This window comes from Callionymus lyra, chromosome 18, assembly GCF_982586985.1.
Source record: "Callionymus lyra chromosome 18, fCalLyr1.hap1.1, whole genome shotgun sequence".
NCBI classification, from domain to species: Eukaryota; Metazoa; Chordata; class Actinopteri; order Syngnathiformes; family Callionymidae; genus Callionymus; species Callionymus lyra.
Genome location: NC_141835.1, coordinates 2,265,063 through 2,278,620, shown reverse-complemented (window position 1 = coordinate 2,278,620; position 13,558 = coordinate 2,265,063).

Below are 13,558 nucleotides of genomic sequence, written 5' to 3'. Positions count from 1 at the left end.
TTGTTGTTTACACTTGTAGTTCATACATGTAGTTCACACTTATTGTTTACATTTGTTGTTTACACTTGTAGTTCATACATGTAGTTTACACTTATTGTTTACATTTGTTGTTTACACTTGTAGTTCATACAGGTAGTTCACACTTATTGTTTACACTTGTTGTTTACACTTGTAGTTTACACTTGTAGTTCACACTTATTGTTTACACTTGTAGTTCACACTTGTAGTTTACACATGTAGTTCACACTTGTTGTTTACACTTGTAGTTTACACATGTAGTTCACACTTGTTGTTTACACTTGTAGTTTACACTTGTAGTTCACACTTATTGTTTACACTTGTAGTTTACACTTGTAGTTTACACTTGTAGTTTACACATGTAGTTCACAATTGTTGTTTACACTTGTAGTTTACACTTGTAGTTCACACTTATTGTTTACACTTGTAGTTTACACTTGTAGTTTACACTTGTAGTTTACACTTGTAGTTTACACATGTAGTTCACACTTGTTGTTTACACTTGTAGTTTACACTTGTAGTTCACACTTATTTTTTACACTTGTGGTTTACACTTGTAGTTTACACTTGTAGTTCATACATGTAGTTTACACTTGTAGTTCACACTTATTGTTTATACTTGTAGTTCACACTTGTAGTTTACACTTGTAGTTCACACTTATTGTTTACACTTGTAGTTTACACTTGTAGTTTACACGTGTAGTTTACACTTGTAGTTCACACTTATTGTTTACACTTGTAGTTTACACTTGTAGTTCATACATGTAGTTCACACTTATTGTTTACACTTGTAGTTCACACTTGTAGTTTACACATGTAGTTCACACTTGTAGTTTACACTTGTAGTTTATACTTGTTGTTTACACCTGTAGTTTACACTTGTAGTTCACACTTGTAGTTTACACTTATTGTTTACACTTGTAGTTTACACTTGTAGTTCACACTTGTAGTTTACACTTGTTGTTTACACTTGTAGTTTACACTTGTAGTTTACACTTGTAGTTCATACATGTAGTTCACACGTATTGTTTACATTTGTAGTTCACACTTGTAGTTTACACATGTAGTTCACACTTGTAGTTTACACTTATTGTTTAAACTTGTAGTTTACACTTGTAGTTTATACTTGTTGTTTACACTTGTAGTTTACACTTGTAGTTCACACTTGTAGTTTACACTTATTGTTTACACTTGTAGTTTACACTTGTAGTTCACACTTGTAGTTTACACTTGTTGTTTACACTTGTAGTTTACACTTGTAGTTTACACTTGTAGTTTACACTTGTAGTTCATACATGTAGTTCACACGTATTGTTTACATTTGTAGTTCACACTTGTAGTTTACACATGTAGTTCACACTTGTAGTTCACACTTGTTGTTTACACTTGTAGTTTACACTTGTAGTTTACACTTGTAGTTTACACTTGTAGTTTATACTTGTTGTTTACACTTGTAGTTCACACTTATTGTTTACACTTGTAGTTTACACTTGTAGTTTACACTTGCAGTTTACACTTGTAGTTCACACTTATTGTTTACACTTGTAGTTTACACTTGTAGTTTACACTTGTAGTTCACACTTATTGTTTACACTTGTAGTTTACACTTATTGTTTACACTTGTAGTTTACACTTGCAGTTTACACTTGCAGTTTACACTTGTAGTTCACACTTATTGTTTACACTTGTAGTTTACACTTGCAGTTTACACTTGTAGTTCACACTTATTGTTTACACTTGTAGTTTACACTTGTAGTTCACACTTATTGTTTACACTTGTAGTTTACACTTGTAGTTTACACTTGTAGTTTACACTTGTAGTTCACACTTATTGTTTACACTTGTAGTTTACACTTGTAGTTTACACTTGTAGTTCATACATGTAGTTCACACTTGTAGTTCACACTTATTGTTTATACTTGTAGTTTACACTTGTAGTTTACACTTGTAGTTCATACATGTAGTTCACACTTGTTGTTTACACTTGTAGTTTACACTTGTAGTTTACACTTGTAGTTCATACATGTAGTTCACACTTATTGTTTACACTTGTAGTTTACACTTGTAGTTTACACTTGTAGTTCATACATGTAGTTCACACTTATTGTTTACACTTGTAGTTTACACTTGTAGTTTACACTTGTTGTTTACACTTGTAGTTTACACTTGTAGTTTACACTTGTAGTTCGTACATGTAGTTCACACTTATTGTTTACACTTGTAGTTTACACTTGTAGTTTACACTTGTTGTTTACCCTTGTTGTTTACACTTGTAGTTTACACTTGTAGTTTACACTTGTAGTTTACACTTGTAGTTCATACATGTAGTTCACACTTATTGTTTACACTTGTAGTTTACACTTGTAGTTCATACATGTAGTTCACACTTATTGTTTACACTTGTAGTGTACACTTGTAGTTTACACTTGTTGTTTACACTTGTAGTTTACACTTGTAGTTTACACTTGTAGTTCATACATGTAGTTCACACTTATTGTTTACACTTGTAGTTTACACTTGTAGTTTACACTTGTAGTTTACACTTGTAGTTCATACATGTAGTTCACACTTGTAGTTCACACTTATTGTTTATACTTGTAGTTTACACTTGTAGTTTACACTTGTAGTTTACACTTGTAGTTCATACATGTAGTTCACACTTATTGTTTACACTTGTAGTTTACACTTGTAGTTTACACTTGTTGTTTACACTTGTAGTTTACACTTGTAGTTTACACTTGTAGTTCGTACATGTAGTTCACACTTATTGTTTACACTTGTAGTTTACACTTGTAGTTTACACTTATTGTTTACACTTGTTGTTCACACTTGTAGTTTACACTTGTAGTTTACACTTGTAGTTTACACTTGTTGTTCACACTTATTGTTTACACTTGTAGTTTACACTTGTAGTTTACACATGTAGTTCACACTTATTGTTTACACTTGTTGTTTACACTTGTAGTTTACACATGTAGTTCACACTTATTGTTTACACTTGTTGTTTACACTTGTAGTTTACACTTGTAGTTTACACTTGTAGTTTACACTTGTTGTTCACACTTATTGTTTACACTTGTAGTTTACACTTGTAGTTTACACTTATTGTTTACACTTGTTGTTTACACTTGTAGTTTACACTTGTTGTTCACACTTGTTGTTCACACTTATTGTTTACACTTGTAGTTTACACTTGTAGTTTACACTTATTGTTCACACTTGTTGTTTACACTTATTGTTTACACTTGTTGTTCAAACTTGTAGTTTACACTTATTGTTTACACTTGTAGTTTACACTTGTAGTTCACACTTATTGTTTACACTTGTAGTTTACACTTGTAGTTTACACTTGTAGTTTACACTTGTAGTTCACACTTATTGTTTACACTTGTAGTTTACACTTGTAGTTTACACTTGTTGTTTACCCTTGTTGTTTACACTTGTAGTTTACACTTGTAGTTTACACTTGTAGTTTACACTTGTAGTTCATACATGTAGTTCACACTTATTGTTTACACTTGTAGTTTACACTTGTAGTTTACACTTGTAGTTCATACATGTAGTTCACACTTATTGTTTACACTTGTAGTGTACACTTGTAGTTTACACTTGTTGTTTACACTTGTAGTTTACACTTGTAGTTTACACTTGTAGTTCATACATGTAGTTCACACTTATTGTTTACACTTGTAGTTTACACGTGTAGTTTACACTTGTAGTTTACACTTGTAGTTCATACATGTAGTTCACACTTGTAGTTCACACTTATTGTTTATACTTGTAGTTTACACTTGTAGTTTACACTTGTAGTTTACACTTGTAGTTCATACATGTAGTTCACACTTATTGTTTACACTTGTAGTTTACACTTGTAGTTTACACTTGTTGTTTACACTTGTAGTTTACACTTGTAGTTTACACTTGTAGTTCGTACATGTAGTTCACACTTATTGTTTACACTTGTAGTTCATACATGTAGTTCACACTTATTGTTTACATTTGTAGTTCACACTTGTGGTTCACACTTAATGTTTACACTTGTTGTTTACACTTATTGTTTACACTTCTAGGTCACACATGTAGTTCACAATTGTTTTTCACACATGTAGTTTACACTTGTAGTTCACACTTGTGGTTCACACTTGTAGTTCATACATGTAGTTTACACATTTAGTTCACAATTGTAGTTCAAACATGTAGTTCATACATGTAGTTCATACATGTAGTTCACACGTATAGTTCACACTTGTTGTGATTATGTGTGTCTTGTTGTTTGTTGTTTGTTGTTGTGTGTGTATGTGCTTTGCTGTCATGTTCATCCATGTGTTGTAGTGTGTATCATTGTTTGTCTTTTTGTGTGCATGTGTGTAGCATTGTTTGTGTGTATATTTATCGTTGCGTGTGTATCATTGTGCGTGTGCATGCCTGTGTCTTTATCTATTATTAATACAATATTAATTACTAAGTTATGACAGTAATTCTCGACACAAAGGGAAGAGAATGAAAATAAAAGATTTGTTTTGTAAACATAAACAGGAAGTTTGAAAATAAACGAACGTGTTTTCTCATGAAACGACATCTTGCAGTAATAATATTTAATATTTTCGTTATTATTTGTGTTTCTCTCACCAAAACACTTTTCTCTCTGAATATCCTGCTAAAGTTCTCCATGAAGCCCTTGAGCAAAGGCTGGATTGAAACCTTCAGCCTCAGACGCAGGATCTGCTCCTCGGCTGCAGGTTGACCAGGCTTAGCCTCGTTGAGCTCCTTCAGTTCCGAAGCAGATTAGAGACTGTGGGTGGTTCTGACCGTCGGTCAGTGTTCAGCGACTCGTTCCTCCACTTAGCGACTAAACCTTTGATCCAAACATTGTTTGTTTCATCTTGTTCGTTACGTTCCAACTCGTTTGAAGGTTTTTACACCTTTCTTTCTACACTTAACTCACACATTATTCTCAGTACATTGTCCTTTGATCTTCTGTGTGTGTCATGTGAAAGTGATGTACTTACTATTATTATTCATGTTGTCATGTGATCATTAATATAAGTCATGTGATCATATGCATGTGTCATGTGACCATATGTGCATGTCATGTAATCATTTGTGTGAGTCATGTAATCATGATGTGTGTCATGTGACGATTTACGTGAGTAATGTGGTCATATGCGTGTCATGTGATCATTGATGTGAGTCATGTAATTATTATGTGTGTCATGTGATCATATATGTGTGTCATGTAATCGTTTTATATGTGTCATGTGATTATTTATGTGAGTGATGTGATTATTTATGTGAGTGATGTGATTATTTATGTGAGTCATGTGATCATTAATGTAAGTCATGTGATCATATGCATGTGTCATGTGACCATATGTGTGTGTGTCATGTGATCATATATGTGTTTCATGTAATCATTTGTGTGTCATGTGATCATTTATGTGAGTCATGTGATCATCTGTGTGTCATGTGATTAATTATGTGAGTCATGTGATCATATATGTGTGTCATGTAATCATTTGTGTGTCATGTGATCATTTATGTGAGTCATGTGATCATCTGTGTGTCATGTGACGATTTATGTGAGTCATGTGATCATTTATGTGTGTCATGTTATCATCTGTGTGTCATGTGATTAATTATGTGAGTCATGTGATCATATATGTGTGTCATGTAATCGTTTATATGTTTCATGGGATTATTTATGTGAGTCATGTGATCATATATGTGTGTCATGTAATAATTTGTATGTGTCATGTGATTACGTGTGTCATGTTATTATGTATGTGAGTCATGTTATTATTTATGTGAGTCATGTTATTATTTATGTGTGTCATGTCATCATTTGAATGTCATGTGATCATATATGTGTGTCATGTAATCGTTTATATGTTTCATGGGATTATTTATGTGAGTCATGTGATTATTTATGTGAGTCATGTTATTATTTATGTGAGTCATGTGATTATTTATGTGAGTCATGTGATTATTTATGTGAGTCATGTGATCATTAATATAAGTCATGTGATCATATGCATGTGTCATGTGACCATATGTGTGTGTGTCATGTGATTATTTATGTGAGTCATGTGATCATATATGTGTGTCATGTAATCGTTTATATGTTTCATGGGATTATTTATGTGAGTCATGTGATCATTTATGTGTGTCATGTAATAATTTGTATGTGTCATGTGATTACGTGTGTCATGTTATTATGTATGTGAGTCATGTTATTATTTATGTGTGTCATGTCATCATTTGCATGTCACGTGGTTATTTATATGTGTCATGTGATTACGCAAGTCATGTTATTATGTATGTGAGTCATGTTATTATTTATGTGAGTCATGTTATTATTTATGTGAGTCATGTTATTATGTATGTGAGTCATGTTATTATGTATGAGTCATGTTATTATGTATGTGAGTCATGTTATTATGTATGTGTGTCATGTCATCGTTTGCATGTCATGTGATCATATATGTGAGTCATGTTATTATGTATGTGAGTCATGTTATTATTTATGTGAGTCATGTTATTATGTATGTGAGTCATGTTATTATTTATGTGTGTCATGTCATCATTTGCATGTCACGTGGTTATTTATATGTGTCATGTGATTACGCAAGTCATGTTATTATGTATGAGTCATGTTATTATGTATGTGAGTCATGTTATTGTGTATGTGAGTCATGTTATTATTTATGTGTGTCATGTCATCATTTGCATGTCATGTGATCATATATGTGAGTCATGTAATTATGTATGTTTCATGATCCATGTCTGATGTTTGATTCACTTTATTACTAAAGTGATGCTAAAGCTAATTATTCTGTTCATTTCTTCATAAACGTTGAAAGATTCGACTGAAGTCACTGTTGCTGGAACTGAATCTTCCTCACAAACCAGCTCAGAGTTCAACGTGTGCCCTCGGCCCCAGAGGTCAGAGGTCGTGGGTGTTTGATGCCTGGTTAACAGATCTCACTTAAAGCCTCCTCGGAGCCGCTCACCTGTCGGCCCTTAACGAGCGGCTCAAAGGTGTCACAACACACCTTCATTCCTGCTTTCTTCTGCTGCAGCGCTCACTAGTGGAGACACGCGTCAGACCACCTACATTCTTGTGGTCCTGAGACCCCAGAGAGACCCGCGACGAAACTATTTTAATCCCCGTAATGGAAGTGACGAGTAAACTCTTGGACCTGGACGTAAACATGGATGTGAGTCGAGCCTCGACCAGCTGCTCGACTAACATGGTCCTCGGAGCCTTCGTCCATAAACACCTCCATCCTGCTCACACACACACACACACACACACACACACACACACACACACACACACACACACACACACACACACACACACACACACACACACACACATACTTCAGATATTACACAACACCAGAGTCAAGTACTGGACAATACTACACATATATAGTTGTTACTACACTATCACAACACCAGAGTCAAGTACTGGACAATACTACACATATATACTTGTTACTACACTATCACAACACCAGAGTCAAGTACTGGACAATACTACACATATATACTTGTTACTACACTATCACAACACCAGAGTCAAGTACTGGACAATACTACACATATATACTTGTTACTACACTATCACAACACCAGAGTCAAGTACTGGACAATACTACACATATATACTTGTTACTACACTATCACAACACCAGAGTCAAGTACTGGACAATACTACACATATATACTTGTTACTACGCTATCACAACACCAGAGTCAAGTACTGGACAATACTACACATATATACTTGTTACTACACTATCACAACACCAGAGTCAAGTACTGGACAATACTACACATATATACATGTTACTACACTATCACAACACTAGAGTCAAGTACTGGACAATACTACACATATATACTTGTTACTACACTATCACAACACCAGAGTCAAGTACTGGACAATACTACACGTTTATACTTGTTACTACACTATCACAACACCAGAGTCAAGTACTGGACAATACTACACATATATACTTGTTACTACACTATCACAACACCAGAGTCAAGTACTGGACAATACTACACATATATACTTGTTACTACACTATCACAACACCAGAGTCAAGTACTGGACAATACTACACATATATACTTGTTACTACACTATCACAACACCAGAGTCAAGTACTGGACAATACTACACATATATACTTGTTACTACGCTATCACAACACCAGAGTCAAGTACTGGACAATACTACACATATATACTTGTTACTACACTATCACAACACCAGAGTCAAGTACTGGACAATACTACACATATATACATGTTACTACACTATCACAACACCAGAGTCAAGTACTGGACAATACTACACATATATACTTGCTACTACACTATCACAACACCAGAGTCAAGTACTGGACAATACTACACATATATGCTTGTTACTACACTATCACAACACCAGAGTCAAGTACTGGACAATACTACACATATATACTTGTTACTACACTATCACAACACCAGCGTCAAGTACTGGACAATACTACACATATATACTTGTTACTACACTATCACAACACTACAGTCAAGTACTGGACAATACTACACATATATACTTGTTACTACACTATCACAACACCAGAGTCAAGTACTAGACAATACTACACATATATACTTGTTACTACACTATCACAACACCAGAGTCAAGTACTGGACAATACTACACATATATACTTGTTACTACACTATCACAACACCAGAGTCAAGTACTAGACAATACTACACATATATACTTGTTACTACACTATCACAACACCAGAGTCAAGTACTGGACAATACTACACATATATACTTGTTACTACACTATCACAACACCAGAGTCAAGTACTAGACAATACTACACATATATACTTGTTACTACACTATCACAACACCAGAGTCAAGTACTGGACAATACTACACATATATACTTGTTACTACACTATCACAACACCAGAGTCAAGTACTGGACAATACTACACATATATACATGTTACTACACTATCACAACACCAGAGTCAAGTACTGGACAATACTACACATATATACTTGTTACTACACTATCACAACACCAGAGTCAAGTACTGGACAATACTACACGTTTATACTTGTTACTACACTATCACAACACCAGAGTCAAGTACTGGACAATACTACACATATATACTTGTTACTACACTATCACAACACCAGAGTCAAGTACTGGACAATACTACACATGTATACTTGTTACTACACTATCACAACACCAGAGTCAAGTACTGGACAATACTACACATATATACTTGTTACTACACTATCACAACACCAGAGTCAAGTACTGGACAATACTACACATATATACTTGTTACTACGCTATCACAACACCAGAGTCAAGTACTGGACAATACTACACATATATACTTGTTACTACACTATCACAACACCAGAGTCAAGTACTGGACAATACTACACATATATACATGTTACTACACTATCACAACACCAGAGTCAAGTACTGGACAATACTACACATATATACTTGCTACTACACTATCACAACACCAGAGTCAAGTACTGGACAATACTACACATATATGCTTGTTACTACACTATCACAACACCAGAGTCAAGTACTGGACAATACTACACATATATACTTGTTACTACACTATCACAACACCAGCGTCAAGTACTGGACAATACTACACATATATACTTGTTACTACACTATCACAACACTACAGTCAAGTACTGGACAATACTACACATATATACTTGTTACTACACTATCACAACACCAGAGTCAAGTACTAGACAATACTACACATATATACTTGTTACTACACTATCACAACACCAGAGTCAAGTACTGGACAATACTACACATATATACTTGTTACTACACTATCACAACACCAGAGTCAAGTACTAGACAATACTACACATATATACTTGTTACTACACTATCACAACACCAGAGTCAAGTACTGGACAATACTACACATATATACTTGTTACTACACTATCACAACACCAGAGTCAAGTACTAGACAATACTACACATATATACTTGTTACTACACTATCACAACACCAGAGTCAAGTACTGGACAATACTACACATATATACTTGTTACTACACTATCACAACACCAGAGTCAAGTACTGGACAATACTACACATACATACTTGTTACTACACTATCACAACACCAGAGTCAAGTACTGGACAATACTACACATATATACATGTTACTACACTATCACAACACCAGAGTCAAGTACTGGACAATACTACACATATATACATGTTACTACACTATCACAACACTAGAGTCAAGTACTGGACAATACTACACAGATATACTTGTTACTACACTATCACAACACCAGAGTCAAGTACTGGACAATACTACACGTTTATACTTGTTACTACACTATCACAACACCAGAGTCAAGTACTGGACAATACTACACATATATACTTGTTACTACACTATCACAACACCAGAGTCAAGTACTGGACAATACTACACATATATACTTGTTACTACACTATCACAACACCAGAGTCAAGTACTGGACAATACTACACATATATACTTGTTACTACACTATCACAACACCAGAGTCAAGTACTGGACAATACTACACATATATACGTGTTACTACACTATCACAACACCAGAGTCAAGTACTGGACAATACTACACATATATACTTGTTACTACACTATCACAACACCAGAGTCAAGTACTGGACAATACTACACATATATACTTGTTACTACTCTATAGATCGTATCTACACACACACTAGTTTCTATCTTTACCTAACATTTTTCTAAAAGAACCTTCATGTTCCTCCATCTGCTGCTGTTGCTGGTTCAAAACCTGCCTCTGCCAGATGTTATGAAGGTGAGGAGAGACTCCAGACCGTCCAGACCTGAGTGCAGATCATGGTGAGTCCAGCAGATCTTCTCGCTCCAGGATGAGTCTTGAAGATAATGAACGTCTGAGGACGAGTGAAGACGATATTTCTCCAGAATATCTGCTGAAATGATGGTCCTGTGACCGACTCCTGAAATAGAATGTCTGGAATTGTTTTGAAGAACCAATAATCAAGTTAGGATATAATTGACGGAGTTTAAGTGAAACGTCTTCCTGTTTGAATGTGAGAAGCTTCACTGACGTCCTGTGAAGCTAACGTGGCTCCAGAACCAGAACATCTATTCAATTCTGTTCTGAAGATATGAACGTGGCTCCAGAACCAGAACAACATCTATTCAATTCTGTTCTGAAGATATGAACGTGGCTCCAGAACCAGAACATCTATTCAATTCTGTTCTGAAGATATGAACGTGGCTCCAGAACCAGAACATCTATTCAATTCTGTTCTGAAGATATGAACGTGGCTCCAGAACCACGTTAGCTTCACAAGTATTATTAAGAGTCACTTGTGCTGCTCGTGCTCGAATAAATTAAAATATTAAAAGTATAAACATGTCAAAAATACTTTCTTATTGAATTTAGATGAGATTATCTTTAATGTTATTTTCTTAGAGATGATAAAAACAAACTTTTAAAGTGTTTTCATCGATAACGAGTCTAACCAGCGACGAATAATACAAATAAATAAACAAATAGTTTCAGATTCATTTGAACATTTCTGTCATAAATGACACAAAAGCTCATGGATTGAGATTCATCGCTGAGGTTTGAATCCAGGACCTGGACCTTCATGAAGGAGGCGGAGCCTCAGACTCTCTAGTAACGTCCGTCACTCAAACTCAGAAACATCTTCAATAAAACACATAAATCTCTCCGCGACATGTTCTCGCCCCGAGAATGTAACGACATAATTGGACAAACTTTCCGATCAAACTTAAAGAGCTCGACACGTTTCTAAACGTGTTCCCGTGACAACAGGAAGGAATTCCAAGCAGTCGGGAAATGCTAACATCCCTGAGCGGGTCAACGACGGGCGGCAAGAGTTGTCGGAGCAAATCCCGGATCCAGAGTGACTTCAGTTCATAGTAATACATGATTTCATGAAGTTAATCCAGGAAATTGTTTATGATAAGTATATTTATGATGTTTGCTGTCACTCAAACATGTTTCTCCACCGCGTCAGCACTTTCTTCATCGCCTGCCTTGACATTACAATATTTATTGTCTTTTGTCATATTTGTTGTCGACAACAGGAAGTGATGTTAGTTTCTATGAATTCAAATCTTGATCCTTATTTTCAGACGTTGATACAGACATTAATATTTAAACAATTATTCATAAGAATTGTGTTTTCAATGATCTAATGTCTTTGTTTGTGACAAAACAACAAGACAAACACTGAACCTCGGCTCTGGTCGACATTATCGCTTACAGTTTCCATGTGTTTGTGTCGTTTACACTATTGTAACAGTTTATTTTCATGTCTAAACCAGAAGGATCGTCTCGCCTGCAGTTCAAACAAAACTCTGCAGCCAGAATTCTGAGCCGCTCTAGTAGAAGAACTCACATTTCTCCTTCAAACTCTTCACTGGCTGCCAGTTTCTTTCAGGATCATTTTAAAATTCTGGTTCTTACTTTCAGATCTATTCATGGTCAGACCTTCCATCAGTGATCTGATCCAGACTTACACCCCAGCTCGGGCTCTGAGGTCTGTGGATCAGAATCTACTGATGGTTCCTGAACTTCAGGACCAGAGGAGAGAAATCCTTCCAGACTGTTGCTCCTAAGCTTTGGAACCATCTCTGTGTTTGATGATCTACTGACTCCTTCAAGAAACATCTGTGTTTGATGATCTACTGACTCCTTCAAGAACCATCTCTGTGTTTGATGATCTACTGACTCCTTTAAGAAACATCTGTGTTTGATGATCTACTGACTCCTTCAAGAAACATCTGTGTTTGATGATCTACTGACTCCTTCAAGAAACATCTGTGTTTGATGATCTACTGACTCCTTCAAGAAACATCTGTGTTTGATGATCTACTGACTCCTTCAAGAAACATCTGTGTTTGATGATCTACTGACTCCTTCAAGAAACATCTGTGTTTGATGATCTACTGACTCCTTCAAGAAACATCTCAAGACACTTTTATTTGAGCTTTTCCTTGATTCTCTGAGACTCTTGTGTTTGTCTCAGTGTTTTCTTGATCTTTAAAGTATATATTTTATTGAGTATTGTTTTGATTGTTTAAGCGCTTTGTGACCCTGGTCTAGAAAAGCTCTACAAATATAAATGACTTACTTACTTACTATGTTAACAAGGTATTGATCTGGTGGTGAAGGTAGATTCAGAAAAGTAAGTACGTTGTATGTTATTTCATAGTATTTCCTCTTGATTAAAGTGTTCAGCGTCAAACATAATGTTGTACTTTTTAAACCAATCACGTTGCAGCAGCCAGTGATGTCATAATCTGCTTCAATTATCAGGAAAACCTTCAGATTCTCAACACGTGATGTTCATTTATCGACTCGAACTGAGTCATTGGTCTTGAGTCGTGTGACTCACTAC